This window comes from Crocuta crocuta, unplaced genomic scaffold (assembly GCF_008692635.1).
Source record: "Crocuta crocuta isolate KB4526 unplaced genomic scaffold, BGI_CrCroc_1.0 scaffold197, whole genome shotgun sequence".
Classification (NCBI taxonomy): Eukaryota; Metazoa; Chordata; class Mammalia; order Carnivora; family Hyaenidae; genus Crocuta; species Crocuta crocuta.
Genome location: NW_027532002.1, coordinates 5,585,550 through 5,605,528, shown reverse-complemented (window position 1 = coordinate 5,605,528; position 19,979 = coordinate 5,585,550). Strand labels below are relative to the sequence as shown.

General features: G+C 39.5%; 1 long non-coding RNA gene across 1 annotated transcript; it reads left to right on the top strand.

Moving 5' to 3' along the window:
• The first annotated feature begins 663 nt into the window (after window positions 1-663).
• Window positions 664-10,334, top strand: LOC144240967 (uncharacterized). The gene is made up of 3 exons (XR_013337918.1): window positions 664-758; window positions 2,625-2,679; window positions 9,666-10,334. It is a non-coding gene; the product is annotated as an uncharacterized LOC144240967 (long non-coding RNA).
• The last annotated feature ends 9,645 nt before the right edge of the window (window positions 10,335-19,979 follow it).

Here is a 19,979-nt window from a genome sequence, read left to right as displayed (position 1 = left end):
TCCAAGCACTAGTAATAAAGACGGCTAATAATTAGGAGGAAAACGTCAGCAAGGGACGACATCAACCAGACGTGAGGGATCTTCTGGTCAGGCAAAGAAAAGGGACCAGGGATCCAGAGACAATTGTAGGGCGATGATGTGGCTCTGAGAAGCCAGCCTCCCAGGAGAGGGGCTGCTGAAGATGGAGGACAGTCAATGGATAGCCTGAATGTAGTGCAGGTGCCCTGTTCCAAGATCGATGTGTGAATCCTGGCTTCCAGAAGAACAGCTTATATGTGCCTTTTCAATCATGACCTCTCGCCTCCCTAACGCTCTCTGGCAGCTTTTTCCGGCTTTGGTGCTCACCGCTGACCACGGTTCCACTCGTTATAAGAATCGGCCACTAGATGGCGCCCGCTGTTCAGATTACAGTCCTTTCCTTAGGGAGCTCCGCAGGTCCTTGCTGAGAAGGCAGGGTCTGAAGGTGGCCTCTCCGCTCTGCCACCTTCTAGCTCAGTCTCTCACGTCTCTCTCCATCTTCTCTCTCGCCCTATCCTTACCCCATTTAAAAATGTGCCTTCTTCCAGCAGCAGCTTTGTATGCGTGACTTTGAAGCAGAGGAATCAAGTGCGTGTGCGCACGCGTGCGTGCGTGCGTGCGTGCATGCGTGTTTGGTATGGAAAGGCAGTGAGCCTGGAGGGAGAGGAAACTTGCAGGTACCACCAGAACTTTGGCTGGCCTCTCTAAAGGCACAGATTTAATTCCGGGCAAGAAAGAAGGTACAACAGGGGCACCTGGGTGGCTGGGTGGGTTGGGCCTCCGACTTCCGCTTGGCTCAGGTCGATTTCATGGTTCCTGGGCTGGAGTCCGGCTCTGTTCTGACGGACGGCTCAGAGCCTTGGGCCTACTTGGGATTCTTTGTCGCCCTCTCTCTTGGCCCCTCCCCTGCTTATACTCTTGCTCTCTCTCTCTCTCTCTCTCTCTCAGAAACAAACATTAAAATTTTTTTAAAAGAAATTATAAAAAAAAAAAAAAGGGACAGTAACTGCTTCCTGTTCTCCTCTCTGAGCGTCCCCACCCGGCTTGTTCCATTGAGCTACCATTTCAAAATCCGAACCCGTTACTTCTTTCCGCCCTGTCGCACCCCAGTCTGTTCTTTTTGTAGCTCCCTCCTCATTCATCATAACCTTATAACCCAGTCATTTCACCTACCAGCTGTCCAGTTTCCTAGATAACTCGCACCCTCCCACCCAACCTGCTACTGACTAATGTGGCCTCGCTTCACTTCCGCCTGATCGGTCTTTCTGTTCTTGTCCCCCGTGTGCTGATCGCTGCTGCTGTTTGCTCCATCACCTGTGTATGCGAATATAGCAGTGGTGCAAACAGTGGGGATATAACAGCAGCGTTTAACCAGAAGTCTTAAGGATGAGTTGGAGTTAGCAAGGTAAATGGGGGTAAAGGCCTTTTCCAAAAAGTAGCAGTTCCTAACTAGGCATCCCTAGATTTTGCAACGTCTGTGGACATTTTTTGGTTGTTACAAGCAGGAGTGGGTGCTATTGGCATCCAGTGGGCAGAGGCCAGGGATGCTGGTAAACATCCAGCAACACACAGAACAGCCCCCACCACAAAGAATTATTCAGCTCTGAAATGTCAGTGGTGCTGGGGTTGAGGGGCACCTGGGTGTCTCAGTTGGTTAAGCCTCAGACTTCGGCTCAGGTCGTGATCTCATGGTATGTGAGTTCAAGCCCCATGTGGGACTCTGTGCTGACAGCTCAGAGCCTGGAGCCTGCTTTGCATTCTGTATCTGTTTCTCTCTCTCTTTCTGCCTCTCTCCCACTCATGCTCTGTCTCTCTCTCTCTCTGAAAAAAAAAAAACATTAAAAAAAATGAAAAACAATAGTGCTACGGTTGAGAAACCTTGTGACAGAGGAAGCAGCGTGGGGTGAGTAAACGTGGCTTTTTTGAGGAACTAGTGGGTTTTGATATGGTGGGAAGGCATGGTGGGGAGATGTGGCTGGAGATTTGTGTGTGTGGAATTGTACCCAAGAGTTTAGACCCTGTCCTCAGGCCAACAGAGTATTTGCTGCCACTGGAGCCTTGGAACACTTTATCCTGAGGGTCATCGAGAGCCACTGATGCCTTGGAAATAGTGAATGAAAAGGCACAATTTCAGTCCCTGGTGTCAACCAGACATCCTTGTCCAGACCTCTGTAGGATAAATATTGGTATGCTATGATCCTCCTGAAATAAACTAGAAGCAATCATACTCATTTTTTTCACTAAACAAATAAACAGATTAATTGAAATTCTATATTAAAGCACTTTTCTAAGCTGTTCAGAAAAATGTTGATCTTTTATCCCCCCAACACCCTTCTACAATAGGATCTTTAAATTTTTGTTTTTATTTTTATTTTTTCTTTTAAAATTTTATTTTAGAGAGAGAGAGAGAGAGAAAACGAATGTGAGCTGGGGAGAGGGGCCAAGAGAGAGGGAGAGAGAATCTTAAGCAGGCTCCATTCTCAGTGCCGAGCTGAGGCAGGGCTCCTGGGATCATGACCTGAGCCCAGATCAAGAGTTGGTTAAGCAACCAACTGAGCCACCCAGGTACCCCTAATTTTGTTTTAAATCCTTGCTTTTTTTTTCAGATAAGGACACAGAAGCTGTGAGAGGACAAGTCATCTCCCATATATCACACTGCAGGTAGGTAGTAAGGTCAAGATTTTAACCCCGAGCTGCATGACAGCAGCTCAGGCTCTTAACCATAAGCTAGACGGTTGTTATACTATTTTGCCATGTTTTCAAAGAGTAATGGAAAGTCAGGAATCATCCACCTTTTGTATATTTCCAGTAGCCTTGAAAACAGAACATGGATTTCATGTCCTTTCTTGGAAAACTTTGCCATATGTGTATTTATTCTTAAATAGTACAATACAATAATATTTTGAAAGAATTTGAAAGAAATCCACACACCCCAAACACTTATGGTCATAAAAAATAAATGATGAAAACAAATGACTTAAGCATTGTTTCAAAAGTTAGGAAGCAATAAAATACACCCAAGAAAAGCAGGGGAAAAAAAGAAATTAAAAGTAGAAATCAATAGATTGGAAGACAACAGAATTTTGGAAATTCTAAATAAACCCCCGCATTTGTCATTTGAAAAATTAGAGAAGTAGATAAACCATTGGACAATCTAATTTTTAAAAAGGGAAAATAAAAAATCACATATTAGGAAAGATAAGGTAGAACTCATTACAAAACTAGAGGAAATTCAAAGAATCAGAAAAAACACCATCTTTGCTCAATACTACGGCAATATATGAGCAGTTATACGAAATTGGTTGATACTCTAGGCAAATATGAAGTAACACAACCAATCCTACAAGGGTTAGAAAATAATAGACCAACTACCACAGAAGAAATAGAGAAATTTGCCACAGAGCTACTGTCAGTTCCCACAAAAGCCTCCAGACCCAGATGGTTTCATGGAAATATCTTACGGTATCTTTGATGATCTTGCAACTCCAATGTTGTTTAAACTTGTTGAGCATAGAATAAGAAAATAGAAAATCTTCCACATTTATTTTATGGTGTGAAAAGCTTTAATATCAACCCTGTTAAAGATGAGAGCTAAATTGAATATTATATACCAATCTTTATTTTGAATATTGATGTACAAAATAGTAAACAGAACTCAGTAGCAAATTAATGCAAATAATATTCCACAGCTAATGCATGTTTATTCTACAAATGTTAGAATGTCTCACAATTAGGAAGTGTGATGATTAAATTTATATGTCGATTTGGCTGGAGAAGTGTGCAGACAGTGGGTCATAAGGTAGGTATTTGTTAAGCTTTAGGACATACTGCCAAATACTTTTTCCAAAGATGCTGTGTGTACAACTTTACACTTCCCCCAGCAATGTATGAAATTGAAAATCGCTTTATTTCCTCACCAATAGTTGGTACTATCAATCTTTTAAATTTGAAGTTATTCTCGTGGATATGTAACTATATTTCATTATGGTTTTAATATTTATTCTTCTGTTAAATAATGACATTGAGCATCTTATACACTTACTTGGACATTTGGATGTTCTCTTTTGTTAAGTACCTGTATTGTCTTTTTTTTTTTTTTTTTGTATTGATTTGAAAGTGTCTTAAAAATATTTCCTGGATACAAATCTCTTGAGAGTTATTATATTTCATAAAATCTTCTCCCATTACATGACTTCCAATTTCATTCTTGTGATACAGTCTTTTCATGAATAGGAGTCCTTAATGTTAACATAGCCCAACTTACCAGTCTTTTCTCTTATGGTTAATGCTGTTGAGGTTCTCGTTAAGAAATCTTAGTTTACCTCAAGTTCGTGAATATGTTTCCCTCTTGTTATCTTCTTGATGTTCTTTTAAAAGTCATTTACATTTAAGTTTTGTGTCTTTTGATTTATCTCAAGATTATACTTATATATAACGTGAAGTCAAGGCCTATATTCATTTTTTCTCCATATGGCTATTCAGCGGACCTGGCACCATTTATTGACAAGACCATCTTTTCCCCAGTGTTCCATGGTCCCCCTGTATTAGTTTCCTGTGGCTACTGCAACAAATTCCCACAAAGTTAGTGAGCTAAGGCACCAAGAGAGAAATTTATTCCCTCACGGCTCTGAAGGCCATAAGTTCAAAATTTATCACTGGGCTGAAATCAAGGTGCTGGCAGGCTCTAAGGGAGAATCCATTCCTTGCCTTTTCTAGCTTCTGGTGGCTGCCAGCGTTCCTGTTTGTGGGGACATCACTGCAGTCTTCGCCTCCATCTTCATGTGACCTGTGTGTGTGTGACAGGCAAATCTCCCTTTGCCGGTCTCTTATAAGGATACTTGGGATGGCTTTTAGGGCCCATTTGGATGATCCAGGATAATCTCCTCATTTCAGTGTTAATAATCACATCTGCAAGAACTTTACCATGTCAAGTAATGTTCACAGGTTCTAGGGACTAAAACTAGATATCTTTGTGGGGCCATTTTTTAGCCTAATACAGTCACTAACCATCATAAATCAAGTGTCCATATATATGTGTCTGGACTTTCTATTTCATTCCATTGATCTGTTTGTCTCTTTGTGCTGTTATCATATTACTATGATTTTATTTTACAGTGATTTTATTATATATCTTAACATCTGGTGGTGTAGGTCTTTCAGTAATTCTTTTTATTTTTTCAGGATTGTCTTGACTTCTTTCCTCTTTTGCTTTTCTTTATAAATTCTCGAATCAGCTTGTCAAAGCTGATTGACTGAAATTCTTTTGTATCTATAAATCCATGTGTGGGGTAACTGACATTTTCAACAATATCAAGTCTTCCAGTTAATGAACATGGTGATATTAATACATTTTTCAAGTTTATTTATTTATTTTGTGAGAGAGAGAGAGAGAGAAAGAGAGAGAGCACATGCAAGCATGAGCAGGGGAGGGGCAGAGAGAGAGGGAGAGAGAATCCCAACAAGTTCCATGTGGGACTTGAACTCATGAACCATGAGATTATGACTTGAGCCAAAATCAAGAGTTGGGTGCTTAATAGACCTAGCCATCCAGGCACACCTCACCCATTAGTTTTTTCAGAAATATTTTTCAGTAATGGTTTATAGTTTTCTGTGAAGAGATAACATTTTTAAAAATTATTTTTGGTGTTTAACTTTTGGATAGTTTGGATAATAGTTAAAATTTTTATTTTCCATTTTTTTGTTGCTTGTTTAAAGAAATACAGTTAATTTTTGCATAAAATAACCTTGTTAAATTTATTTATTAAGCATTGTAAATTATCTGTATTTTAAAACAATTTTCTGCACATAAGTATGTTATCTGCAAATCCTGACTTATTAAAAGGCAACATAAATTAGTATTTTTACCACTCTTCAGTTAATGCAAAAACCGTAGAATTATATATTTTAATTTTACATGCCTATTAATCTCTATAAACAGTTATTAGCTTTATATAATCAGTACTTATTTAGATTCACTTTCATTTAGACCTTTCTTTTGCTCTTTATTTTTCCTGCATTACCGTGATAAATCTGGGATGGTTTTCCATATGTCTTTGACATCCCATTTATTGTAGGTTTACTGATGATAACTTGTCTATTTTTAATTGTCTTTTATTTTGAAATATTTTTTCTGGGGAAGAATTCAAGTTTAACAGCTATTTTCTTTCAGTGCTTGAAGATATTTTTCCATTGTCTTCTGTATTCCATTATTTGAATGGAGAAGTAAGCTGTAATTCTTATTTTGCTTCTTTGAAGGAAATATCTCCTTTTTCCTCTGTTACTTTCAACACATTTTATTGTCTATGTATTTTTTTTCAGCAGCTTTACTGTGAGAAATGTACTGTATTTTGTCTCTATATTTTCCTGTTTGGGGTTTCATATTTCTCAAACCTGTGGCTTGATGTCTTTCATCAGTTTTAGAGACTTTCTATCTGGTATTACTTCAAATATTGCTTCAGTCCCATTTTGTCTCTACATTCTCTCCTAGACTACCGTTCTACATATTAGACTTTTTTTCCCATGTCTTCCATGTCTCTTACTCCATTCTTCCTTCTTTTTCAAGCTTCACTTTTGACATTTCCTTCTTGTTTATTGACAGTTAACTAATTTTCTCTCCCTTCCCCATTTGTATCTCCATCTATCATTAGGTATCTATCTATGTATACACATATACATAATATATATGCATACATTGCTGTTAGACACATCACTTAAGTTTTTAATTTTAGTTTTAGCATTTTTAATTCTATTTTTCTTTACTTTTCTTTTCTTTTTTTAAGGAGGGTACAGAGAGAAAGGGAAAGAGAGAATATTAAGCAAGCTCCACACCCAGGGCAGAGCTTGATGCAGGGCTCGATCTCAGAACTGTAAGATCATGACCTGAGCCAAAACCAACTGGGCCACCCAGGTACCCCTTAAATTCAATTTTTCTATTGTACAGCTTATATTCTCTAATGAAATCCACCATTTTGTCATCTAATTTCTTTTTTTTTAATTTTTTTTCTATTTATTTCTGAAAGAGAGAGAGACAGCGTGAGCAGGGAAGGGTCAGAGAGAGAGGAAGATGCAGAATCCGAAACTGGCTCCAGGCTCTGAACTAGCTGTCAGCACAGAGCCCTATGCAGGGCTCGAACCCGCAAACTGCAAGATCATGACCTGAGCCGAAGTCGGACGCTTAACCGACTGAGCCACCCAGGCGCCCCTCTAATTTCTTGAACAACAGTAATCACTCATTTTAAAGATCATATCTTAGGGTGATGAGGGGCTCCATGATGAGCGTGGAGCCTGCTTAAGATTCTCTCTCTCCCTCTGCCTCTCCCCCATGCGCATGCTCTCTCTCTCTCTCAAATTAAAAAAAAAAAAAAAGACCATATATGATGAAGCCAATATTGAACACCTGTGGCTCTGGGTGTGTTATCGTTTTGGGTTTTTTTTTCTCCCAAGATTTAAACCATCTGGTTTTATTTCCTGAAGTAACAATCATTTTTTATTTTAGTCCCTTCATTGAGCATGAAAACACTTTGGAGATGCTCTGGACGGTGTTATCTATGCCTAGGGTTTGTTTTGCCTCTGGTAGAAAGTTAGGGCAGAATACAATCATTTAAATCCAATCAGATGTTGAGTTCATTTGAAGCTGGGTTTCTGTTGCATCCCTATTCCTGCCCTATAGGTCATTGCAGGCTCTCAAAAGAAACTGTGGAGTGTTTACTAGGGCTCCTCCTCTGATTTATCCCCCTAAGACTTGTAAGAATGCAGCAAATCTTTGCTAAGCCTCTCTGTCTCTTAGCCCCCACTTGTCAATCATCAAATTCCTTGTTCAGAAAAGCAGTTTGAAATGAATGCCTAGCTCACCTCTTTGTAAATCACTTCTCCCCAGAACCTTGTTTCCTCAAGTCCTCACTGCCTTTGTAATTCTCCAACATCTTCAAATACGTATTTAGGAAACACATTCCCAAGAATTTCTAGTTGATTTTAGTGGGAGGGTTGGTCTGAAACCAGCTACTGTGTCATTACCAGAAGCATAAATCTCTGATTATTTATCTTAACTGAATGTACAGTTTTCCCAGAAGAACTATTTATAAGAGATAGAGGAATAGTAAGGGCTTGTGTGAAGCCAGGTGAAAATTTTCTTATGATGCAGGGTTTGGTATACAAGCTCACTTTTATTTCCTTTCTATGAACTGGAGAAACACATATGGGATTTTTCTTTTTCCTCACTGCTACAGAGAAAATGTTTATGGTTTTTGTGTTTATGTTTCTCATTCTTCTCTTTACTTTACAAAGACTTTTAGGGAAATGAAAGAAAAAAGTTTAACTTTGTAATGCTGTCTTCAAATCGGAAGTCTAATCTCATTTTCATTTTAAATGTATCACTATGGCTATTGTCTGAAACATTATTTGACATAGCAAAAGACTGGCATGAACCTAAATGTACATGAATACAAGATGGTTAAATAAATTATGATAAATGCATGTAGTAAAATACAACCATTAAAAATAATTAGGTAGCTTTCTATGTGGTGACATGGAACTATTCCAAGAGGAATTGAGTGAGAAAAGCAAGGTGTGGAATAATGTGTGTGCTGTTCCTGCTACTATTTGTGCCAAAAAATGTGTATGTACTTTTTATAATAAATAAGTTGTCTTTGGAATAGTATATAAGAACTATTATAAGTTACTACTTTCTAGAAAAATTACTTCTAGGGAATGGAACAAGGTCACTGGGAGACGGGTCTCAGATGGACATTAACTTTTCAATGCATAACCTTCTGTGTCTTTTGAATGTACTGTGGGTGTGTGTGACCTATTCAATAATGGAAATAGAAGATTTTTTAGAAGAAATTGCATGTACTCTAATGAAATAATCTTCACTTGTGGGCATTACTATACTCTCTATTACCTTACATTATTTTTCTATGAACATATTTTATGGGATTATAATCAGATGATTTTATGTTATTTTTATATGATAAAATCTTCATATTTTTATAGTGTTCAAAATTATTATTTTGTTTAGTGCATGTACCATAATTTACTTATCCTTTCCCCAGTGTTGGTCGTTTGTATATTTACATGTTTCCTTATTACGTGTAACATGGTGATGTGTATCTTTGTTAATGTGTACTCATTTGGTTTCCATAATTAGCTCTAAAACTTTATGGTTATTTGGTAAGGCTGGATGAAAATAAAATAAGCCCTCTATGGAATAGAAAAAGGTTAGAAGTGCTTCTAGATGGTACTTTGAGTTACCCAAGATAAGCATGACAATTTTCATTTATTCTAGCATTGTCTATATGGATAAAACAAACAGAATTGTTGCTCTTTAAATATACATACAGTGAGAATTGAACTCTTAGGAAATAATGCACTTAAAGAATCATTAATTATTACCTAATTACTTGCACCACTGTGGCATGGACAGAAAAGTGCTCTGCAATGATGAAGTTGTCAATTATAGTTGATAATTAAGGGACCAGGTGCATGTTTAACTTAACAAGATAAATATCTGCCCAGATGTTGTTTGTCTGCTGCTTCATTACCAGGTAGGTTAGAAGATTTTCATAAACTAGAAAGACTATTAAATGCATAACCTTGCTACATCAAGAAATCTTTAACAAATCTGTTACTCTAACCAATATTCATTTAAGGAGACTGTTCGTCAGACTTCCTGGAGAGCTGAAGAAGTATACGTATATAATATCATATTTGCAGATTCTCAGTGCAATGGCTATTTGAAAATAAAATAGGGCAAAAATACAAGAGAATTGGAAATTGGAGAAGATAGCTGTTCATGCCAGAAACACGTAGGAATTTTATATAAGATCTAAATACCAGATTGAAGGAAGACAACAAAGACTTAATTCCTGTGTGGAACATTCCAAGGAACCCAAGAGCCTTCGACATCAGAGGTGAAGATTCTGGCGGATATATAGTAAAATAACCCAAGCTGAAGGAGAGAGGCTGGGAAGGAAGGACTAGCTGCAGAAAACATGAAGTCTGATCAGATCGCTCCTTGTATCCATCTGCTAGGACTGACATAACACAATACCAGACGGGACGGTTCAAACAACAGGGCCTAATTTTCTCAGAGATCTGGAGGCTGGAAGTTCAAGATTAAGGCACTGGTAGGATTGGTTTCCTTTGAGACCTGTCTCAGAGGCTTGCAGATGACTGCCTTTTCCTCTGCTCTGTGCATCTCTGGTGTCTCTTCTTCTAAGGATGCAGTCACATTGGATTAGAGCAACCTGGGTGAAGGATAAATGGGAACTATTTGGACAATTTGTTTTACATCTGTTACTGTAAAAATCATTTCAAAATAAAAANAGGCTCCAGGCTCTGAGCTGTCAGCACAGAGCTCGATGCAGGACTCCAACCCACAAACCGTAAAATCATGACCTGAGCTGAAGTCAGACGCTCAACCGACTGAGCCACCCAGGCAACCCCGCTGTGTTCTGTTCTTGAGGTCAGTTTGACCAGATATAAAATCTTTGGCTCATATTTTATTTTCTTAAGTATGTAATCCTGTTATTCTGTCGTTTTCTGGCATGTCACATTACTGTCAAAAATAAAATGACAATTTGATTTCCTTTCTCCTATCAAGGACTTAGTCTCTTTGTTTGAATATCCAAAAGATGCTTTATTTTTGTTAAAAGTTTGATGAAACTACCAGCATATGTCTTGCTTTGGCCATTCTGGGCAAATTTTTAGTATGTCCTTTCAATACCGAATTTTATGTTTTTAAATTAAATTAATTTTAATTTAATGTCTCAGTAAAGTTTTCCCAACTTCTTATTTTAAACTATTAAAAACATTTTTTATATTTATTTACTTTTGAGAGAGAGAGTGAGCGAGAGAGAGAGCGAGAAAGACAGAGTGGAGCCCAAGCAGGGGAGGGGCAGAGAGAGAGAGAGAGACACAGAATCCAAAGCAGGCTCCAGGCTCTGCTGTCAACACAGAACCTGACACAGTGCTTGAACTCACAGACTGCAAGATCATGACCTGAAATGAAGTCAGACACTTAACCCCCTGAGCCACCCAGGCACCCCTAAAATTTTTAGTGTCCAGAAAAAATGAAAGAATATCAGTGTGAACATCTATATATACTTTATCTATATTTACCAGTTATCAACATTTTACTACATTTGTGCTATATCTGTCTATAATTGTATATTATTTATTTATTTGTGTCCAAACTTTTGAGAGTATAAAATGTGTAATAACTGTTTGGAAGCTACTGCTTCTTTAATCATTTGCACTTGTGAAAAAAATAGGGGCACCTGGGTGGCTCAGTTGGTTAAGCGTCCGACTTCGGCTCAAGTCATGATCTCGCTGTTTGTGGGTTTGAGCCCCATGCCGGGCTCTGTGCTGACAGCTACAGAGCCTGGAGCCTGCTTCGGATTCTGTGTCTCCTTTTCTGCACCTCCCCTGCTTGCTCTCTGTCTCTCTCTCTCAAAAAATAATAAACATTTAAAAAAATGAAAAAAGAAAAAAGAAATAAGGTCTGTATAAGGAGGTCTGAGCAAGTTAGGCAGCAATACTTAATGGTCAGTGCTTATTATTTTGGGGCCATGAAATACTCATGATACTTTGTTCATAATACCATGATCTTCTTAACTCAGTCCACATAAACTCAAGTAAAGATTGGGAAATTTTTCAATTTCCTTGGCTTATCAAGTAATAATAATCCAGAAAGCCAGTCATTTATAGCCACCATTTATTAAACATTAAATATTGAAGTGTCATTAGATTAGGAGATTTCACAGACTGAGAGATCATTTATTTATTACAAGATGTTTGCAAGGCAAGTAGTATTCTCCCTGTTTTTATAGTGAAACACACAGAAGCAGATAGTTAAGTAAACTAGAGATGACCACGTATTATTAATAAGTGATAGAAAGAGGCTAGTGAATCAAGCACAGCTCTTTCCGCTACAGAACACAGAGCATTGGGAAAACTCAAGTGCACAACCTGGGCAAAATGTCTAAAGGTCTGAATGACTCACACTGGCCAGTCTATACCTGTTGAGATCGCGGTTGAGCTGCTTTCAGAAGCTCACTCCTCTCTATGTGGTACCAGCATCCCCTAATGCCCACCCAGTTCTATGGGTAACAGAAAAGAGAATGCTCCCTGCCCAAGGAGGTTCCTGTGTGAAAAATCTCCCTGCAGCTTGACTTTCTAGAGAGCTCATGTTTTGCACCTTCTGGCGCAGGCCTGGGGTTTTCCTTCTCAGTATGTGACACTGGCAGACCCTGTGTGGCAGGCACCCATGCCTGGTGCCAGTTCCAGCATACATTGGGCTCTACTTCAAGTGATGGTCCTGATCGGGTGGGAGCTTGAATCCGTAGTGTGACCTCCAGGAGAAAGAATATGGCTTTGGATAATTCTGTCCTTGTTTACGGGATCAGCATTTCACCTACATACTTCCTTATTTATTTATTTTCTTTTTTTAGAAAAAGCAACTTTATTGAGCATTAATTTGCCTGCTTGTATTTTGGCATCTCCTTTTTTTGTCCTTTTTTTTTCTGATTGTTATCATAATATATATTTAGTATAAAAATGCCAATAATATAGAAATATATGACAGCATATGAAAGTTTCTTTCATTAAGAAAAGTCACTATTTGTTGGGTATTTATCATGTCCCATATATTTTATATATACATACCCTCACTCACGCCTTACAACAACTCTATGGACAGGCATTAATATTCTTATTTTGCAGAGAACGAAAATGGCACATGCAGATTAAGTCATCTTTCCAGAAGGTCTACCAGGTAACAAAAACCATTCTCTTAATCATTCCACTGAACTGCATTTAGTTCTTGCTTGGCTGGCTTGTAAGCTTTCACACTTTGCCTCTGTTGTGGTCTTTTCTCTACATGATCCTTATTAGAATCTTTTCTCCCCTGTCTTTGACTTCAATTATATCTTTTTTCTGATGACATGTACTATGGGGAACTCACTAGCTAATAAGCTTTTTCAGAGTGAGAAGTAGTTATGTTTACTGACATAGCTATGGTGCCTATAGCACGGGAGTGCATACAGCACCTGGAGTTGCTAAGCCGTAAATCTTCATAGAATCAATAAATGAATGAACAGAGTTTGAACCAACAGGCTCTTTTATGCATTATCTCACTTGGTCCTATTAGAGTAAAATAAATTCTCTTAAAGGGACAATGTTCCACCGCTCAATTCAAGTCCTGAATTCATACTATTAATTGCTTACACAAAAGTTTAATAAGAATAATAATATTAAGAGTTTAGGATATTTTATGTGCTGTCTAAAGAAGCCAAATATTACACACACACACACACACACACACACACATACACACACTCAGTAATGTTGATTTGTCTTCCATCATTCTCTGTTTTTATCATTGCATGTGGGCACTTTCTCTCTTGCCCAGTTTAAAGCTCTCTTGCTCCATTCAGAAATATCTTAGGGCACCTGGGTGGCTAGTAGGTTAATCATCCCACTCTTGATTTCAGCTCAGGTCATGATTTCACAGTTCATGGATTTGAGCCCCGAGTTGAGCTCCGTGCTGATGGAGCCTATTTATGATTCTCTCTCCCTCTCTCTCTGTCACCTCCCCCCCCCCAGTCACTTGTGCACACACTCTCTCTCTAAATAAATAAATAAACTTAAAAAATAAGTATCTTGCCTAAAACTTGTACTCAATTTGCATTGGATGCCCTCTGCCTCATGCCAATAGTCATTTTGACGTTGTAAACTGTACCTTAATAATCCAGTCCAGATGGCCACTTTTCACAGCCTCCTCTCTTCCAGAGCCAAAACTTTCTAGGGAAGAAGAGATGAAACACCACCTGAACTTTCTTTTCTACTTGAGTACCCTAGCTTTGTACCCCATGTTTCTCCTGGCTTTGTGTTTATTTTCTGTGAAATTGTGTAAGTGGGAACAAGCCATGGGTTCAAAGAAATTTGATAGCCTTTCCTTCAGAGGTGGCTGTGTACATGCTGTCAGAGGACGTTTTCATTTCTTCGGAATCTTCCCATGAGTCCCTTCTTCTGCCTTCTGCCCCCCTTAGATCTTCACTCACCCTCTGGAGGGTCACATTCACCACACCCTCTGCTCCTTTCAGACTCGACTATGATCACCAGGGCAGCCTGACTTCAGATCTGTCCCTGGTTTGCAGTTTGACCTTTTAGAAGTTGGTAGACCTTTCTTGACCTCTTGGGAATTGGAACTCACTTCAGAAAGAGAATAGTGAATTAAGAGTTGTAGAATACAGGTCTCAAAAAAAAAAAATCATCATCTAAAAGAGTTAATTATGCCAGTGTTTCTCCACCCATTCTGTTGATGAAAGAGCCTCCCAAATCATTACCTGTCAATCTGATCCTGCAGATAAAAGACTCTTCCTTTGAAAACAGTCATCCCATGAAAAATCTGAGACCCAGTATCAATATTTATTAGGGGACACGCACCCCTCCTGTCCTGTCGTATCATGGATTTACAGTACAACCAGTTATCCTGGGCTCCCTGAGCTCTTTCAAAAATTGTGCTAAAATTAAACCTGTCGGCTGTTCCTTGGGAGAATCACAAAGTTGCAGACAATTGTGTAGCTGACTTGCCTGCAAAAGTATGGAAGCAGTTTTCCTTTTGTGTTTTTGAATCTCTACTTGCAAAATATTTCTTCCTGTATTCCCCTCACCACTGCAGTTGCTGGTGATTAGTATCTGAAGGCCAAGTTCCTCCAGAAATGGCTGACATGTTATTCTGCCACGACACAGGTCAAAAGGGAGGGAGAGATGCATGTTGGCCACTGAGTAGAAACAAACCCAAAAAGATTAACAGTCACCAAAAGCCATGCCAAAAGGAATAAGAAACTCACAAATGCCAGAGGAAGAAAACTTCTTAAAAATTAATTTTGGAGAAAGATGAGGTCAATCAGGAATGTTAAAAAAAAGCTCGGTGTCCAAACTAAGGAGCAGCAAATGGCCCATGTGAGCTGAAATTAATGCCACAACAGATTTAGAAAGCACTAGTATGGCTTTTCCCTAGAAGGAAATATAATAATCAATCCATCAATAGTCAAGTGTTTTGAGATGTGTATTAGAACCATTCCCATTTTTAAATCTCCAAGAATTTTCTAGGAATAAGAATCAAAGGCATTGTTTGTTAAAGGAGTGAATAAGTGAATGAATGAATGAATGAATGAGTGAGTGAATGAATGAGGGAGTGGAACAAGGAAGATGATGTTCCTTCTCTGACCTGGTCAGACTGTGCCTGGAATATTGCACTCAATCTGAAGGACCACTGAGATGGTGACGGCATGGGAACTGTGTTATGTGAGGAATTTCAAAGAAATGGGAAAGCTAGTTTTCAAGAGGCACATTTAGGCTGTGGAGGTACCACATATCTTCTGTATATTTAGAGTTTCAATTAAATTGAGAACTGAGCAGCAACTCAGGGTCAGGCACTGTGCATGGAACCCAGGATGGGTAGAAGAGAAATATGAATATGTCCTGCTTTCTGGACACTTCTCTTGTGGGAAGGAAAAGGAGACTGCATGCTTCTAAAGAGCAAGCTAGGAATAATAGTGACAGCTTTAAGATAAAATTTCAGTTTCGTAAAAGGAAAAGGATCTTTATAGACAGAACTGTCCCAAGTTAGAAGGGGTTATGCTTGAGAGACAGCAAGACTACCTGCTGTGGTGGTTCACAGTAGTTTAGATGACAAGACATTGAAGTTGTCCTCTGGACTCCTGTAGACACAGAATGACCACCTGTTGGGCTATTCTTGGACTGGGTTCTCTATTCCCTTCCACCTCTCATGAATTCTCTGTGTTTTTTTTTTTTAACTTTATTGATTTATTTATTTTGCGAAAGGGGGAGAGAGAGAGAGAGAGAGAGAATCCCAAGCAGGCTCCGAGCTGACAGAGAGAGAGAGAGAGAGAGAGAGAGAGAGAGAGAATCCCAAGCAGGCTCCGAGCTGACAGTGCAGAAACCATGAGACCATGACCCGAGCCAAAGCCAAGAGTCAGACATTCAATCGACTGAGTCACCCAGGCACCACATGTTTGTTTCTGAATCATAAAATTTGGGAGAGGCAAGATGATAGTGTAGCCAAGTAAAAAAGGGGAGCAGAGCTTGAGTTACTTGAAACCTAAGTAATAATAGCTAACTTCTATTGAGAGTTTGCCAGGTCTTCGGCAGTGTTGGGCAGCACGTAGCCTATGAGGCAGTACTATTTTATCCTCTTTTCCCAGCTGAGGAAACAGCTGAAGTACTGTGCCCAAAGAGCCAGAGCAGTTCAACCAGCATGGAGCGGAGGTGCATGCTGTGGCCTCCGAGCCATCCTGCCTTACTTAGTCACACCTTGCGGCATTTCTCAACTCAGATCTGTACTTGTGTGCCTCCCGGGAATGATACCTGCAAGGATTCTGAAGAATGCATTTAATTTTGCTACAACTTGCATAAGCTCATGTGAATGCACACCAAATGTATAAATGTATGAAACTGCAGGAATGTGAGGAAATGAGGAAAATTATTTAAAGCAAGGAGTCTTACCTGATGTGTGTGTGTGTGTGTGTGTGTGAGTGTTTTCACATGTCACTCTATGAAGAAATCTGTAGCTTTAACTACATTCTTTTTTTTAATGTTTATTTTTATTTATTTTGAAAGAGAGAGCATGCACGTAAATGGGAAAGAGGCACAGAGAGAGGGAGAGAGACAGAATCCCGAGCAAACTCCTTTCTGTCAGCACAGAGCCTGACATGGGGCTCAGACTCACAAATTGTGGGATCATGACCAGAGATGAAATCAAGAATTGGTCGCATCACCAACTGAGCCACCCAGGCGCCCTGAGCTTTAATTACATTCTTAATGGGATGACCCATAACCTCAAAGAAGTTTAAGAAATACTGATTTAAGACCTTCCAAGGCTTCTGTGGAGAGAAGAGAGAGCCTGTCCAGATATGAACTTTTATTCACAAACAGGAATCAGCTAACTTAAAATAAAGAAAAACAAAACAAAATGCCAGCAAATGAAGTTATTAAACCAATTTGTTCTGTTGTAGGAACCATCTAGATTTAACCTTTTGGGATTCGCTTTACTAGGTCTTTCAGACTCTGTAAGGAGGCATTTAATGGATGCATCTTTTTCCCTAAAGGAAGCTGGGAGTGCAGGAAGAACACAGAAACTAACTCAGCTGGGGAAACGAGGATGAGGATCGCACCCTGGCTTTTCTTCAGCTCCTCCTCTAAGGTTTTGCAGTATTCAACAGGAGAGTCTCTGAATGATCATTTTGTTTCCATGAAACTTCATTTCTCCCACCTTCGATCCTTGCCTGATACCATCAAGCATTGCACAGCAGTGAAAACAAAGGCAACAAAATGGAAACCAGAGAGATCGCAGGCAGTCAGATTTCCAAGTCAAAAATTCATCTCTGTTTCTGAGCATCCAAAGATGCTCTCAGCACTCTTGTTGAATGCTCCGGACAGCAGGATAAAACTCTCCTTGCATAATAACTACATGCTCATTTGTGCTATCTGTGAAGATTGTTCTTTGACAGAAAACTTTTGCAAAAGCTGTTGGGAGAAGAGGGGGTTTGAGTCTATTAACTAGTCTTATATTAAGCATTTAATGATGATATTCCCCTATTTCTATTAATACTACATAAAGTATCAAAATACCATTTGTCTTTTTATTAACAGTCCATTCTCCTGCAGGAAATGACCCCACCCCCCAAAAAAAGAAAGAAAATCAAATACTTTCAACTAATGAAAAAGATCACTTCTGTTTTGACTTAGCTTTTCCCCCCCCCTTGCTTAATTCTCACATCTGCTTTGGAAGGATGGCCCCTTTGCCTAAGTGTCCATCACCACTCTACATGAACTTGCTGAGATCTCCCTTTAATATGTCCTCTGCTTTGGGCTGCCCAGTATAGTTTTTGCAGATTAAGGTTTCTTAGTTGTTATCAGCAGTAGTTCTGGATTTGTGGGCCAGTTGAGGTGAGGCTGTAGATCAGTATGTATTTATTCCATTGATTACATCAAGGTGCCAATAAGGTAGAATGATATAATTGATATATGAACAGTTATCACAGTTTATAAACCACTTTCATATGCAGATATCTTCTAATTTTAATGAAATATGTTTTCTTGGGGGAAAAAACCTTACTTTGCCAGCAGAATACTGCGTTAGGTGATGGCCACTGGAGAACTCTGACTAATATCTTATGTCTGGGTCTGGGTCTATCTCTATCATCTGTGTGCCTCTCTCTGTCTTTCTCTGAGACTGTGTCTCCCTTGCTTCTGCGCAGTAAAATAATCGGGACCTCTCCTCCCTTGAGAAAAGAGTCACCCCACGTACTCACTGGAGATGGAGCGAATTCCAAGTCTTGATCCTGCTCCACCTGCTATGAGCCAGATGGTCAGCTTGTCTCCTCTTGACTCTCTTATCAGGTTGTGTCAGTTTTACAGAGGAGTGAGTGGCCATATTCCTTAAATGTGGGCTTAACTAGTTTGCCGGGGGGAGGGAGGGAGTAGCCTGTTGGCCTCCATAGGCCAACAATGCTAACAATAATGGAAAGCACACAAGCCACTGCTCTTACAGTATTGGCAACTCTTTTTCTTTACAAACCTGATTTATTGTTAATAGACCTTATGTTTTAGATTTATGAAAAAGTAGCCAGTGTAGTACAGAATTCCCATATACCTCATACCTGGTTTCCCCTATTACTAACGGCTTACGGCAGTGTGTTATATTTGTTATCGTTAGTGAACCAGAAGTGGTGCATTATTATTAACTAAAGACCCTAGTTTATTCAGATTTCCTTCATTTTTACCTAATGTCCTTTTTCTATACTGGGATCCCACTCAGGCTACCATATTACATTTAGTTATCGTGCCTCTTTAGGCTCCTCTTTTCTGTGACAGTTTCTCAGACTTTCCTCATTTTCGATGACGTGACAGTTTTGAAGAGTAGTTGTCAGGTGTTTCACAGATGCCCGCTATTGGAATTTACCTGATGTTTTTCTTATGATTAGACAGGTGTTATGGGGATTTGGGGAGGAAGGTCACAGAGGGAAAGTGCTGCCTTCATTACATCGTTTCAAAGGCACATACTATCAACATGATTTCTTACCACTGATGTTGACCTTGATCACCTGGATGATGTAGTGTCTGTCAGATTTCACTACTGTAAAGTTACTTTTCCTCAAATGTACTACGTGCAGCCCACACCTAAGAAATAGGGAGTTATGTTCCTCCTTCTTCAGGGCAGAGTCTCTATATAAACGATTTGAATTCTTCTGTATAGGAAATTTGTCTCTTTCCCCTCAGAAGTCCCTTTTCAAAAGTTATTAAACATAACAATATCAATGTTTTAAAAGGAAGATGTACTATCATTTCTCTTCAGTTTTACTAATCTGTCCATCTGAGGTATGTATTTTGCATCACTCAATCTGAGAGCCCAAAATTCAGTTATGACTACAGATGTGCAGGCATTGGGCAGAAAGCAGAAGGAAGCAGTTTGTGCAGTTCCCAGTCTGTGGAGAAAGGTTAGAAGAATCACTGTGAAATTCCTAAGTGGGATCCAAACCCCCCAGATAGCCCCAGCCCAGGCCGGTGGAGGAGTCCACAGGCAGTCACACATGCTGTAAGGAAGACCAATAATGCCCGAGTCCCACAGAGTGTGCTCTGGGGGGCCCAGGGCGAGCATGAATGCCTCCCCCTGGGGCATCTCAGGAGGTCTTAGGTGCTCAACGGTGGAAAGACACATCAGGAGAGGGTGGTTGACCAGAAGTGCTTTTAGAAAGATGAAGTTGGTTCTGAAGAGGAGGCGAACTGGAGGGAGGTGGTAGGTGGGGCTGGTGAGGCCCAGAGGGAAAGTTTGCACAACTGCCCGCCCTCTCTGCCCTTTGTCTCAGCTTTGTTACTTGTCACTGCAGGGATGTGAGGTAAAGATCTCGGGTGAGCAGGATGGACCTACTCATTCT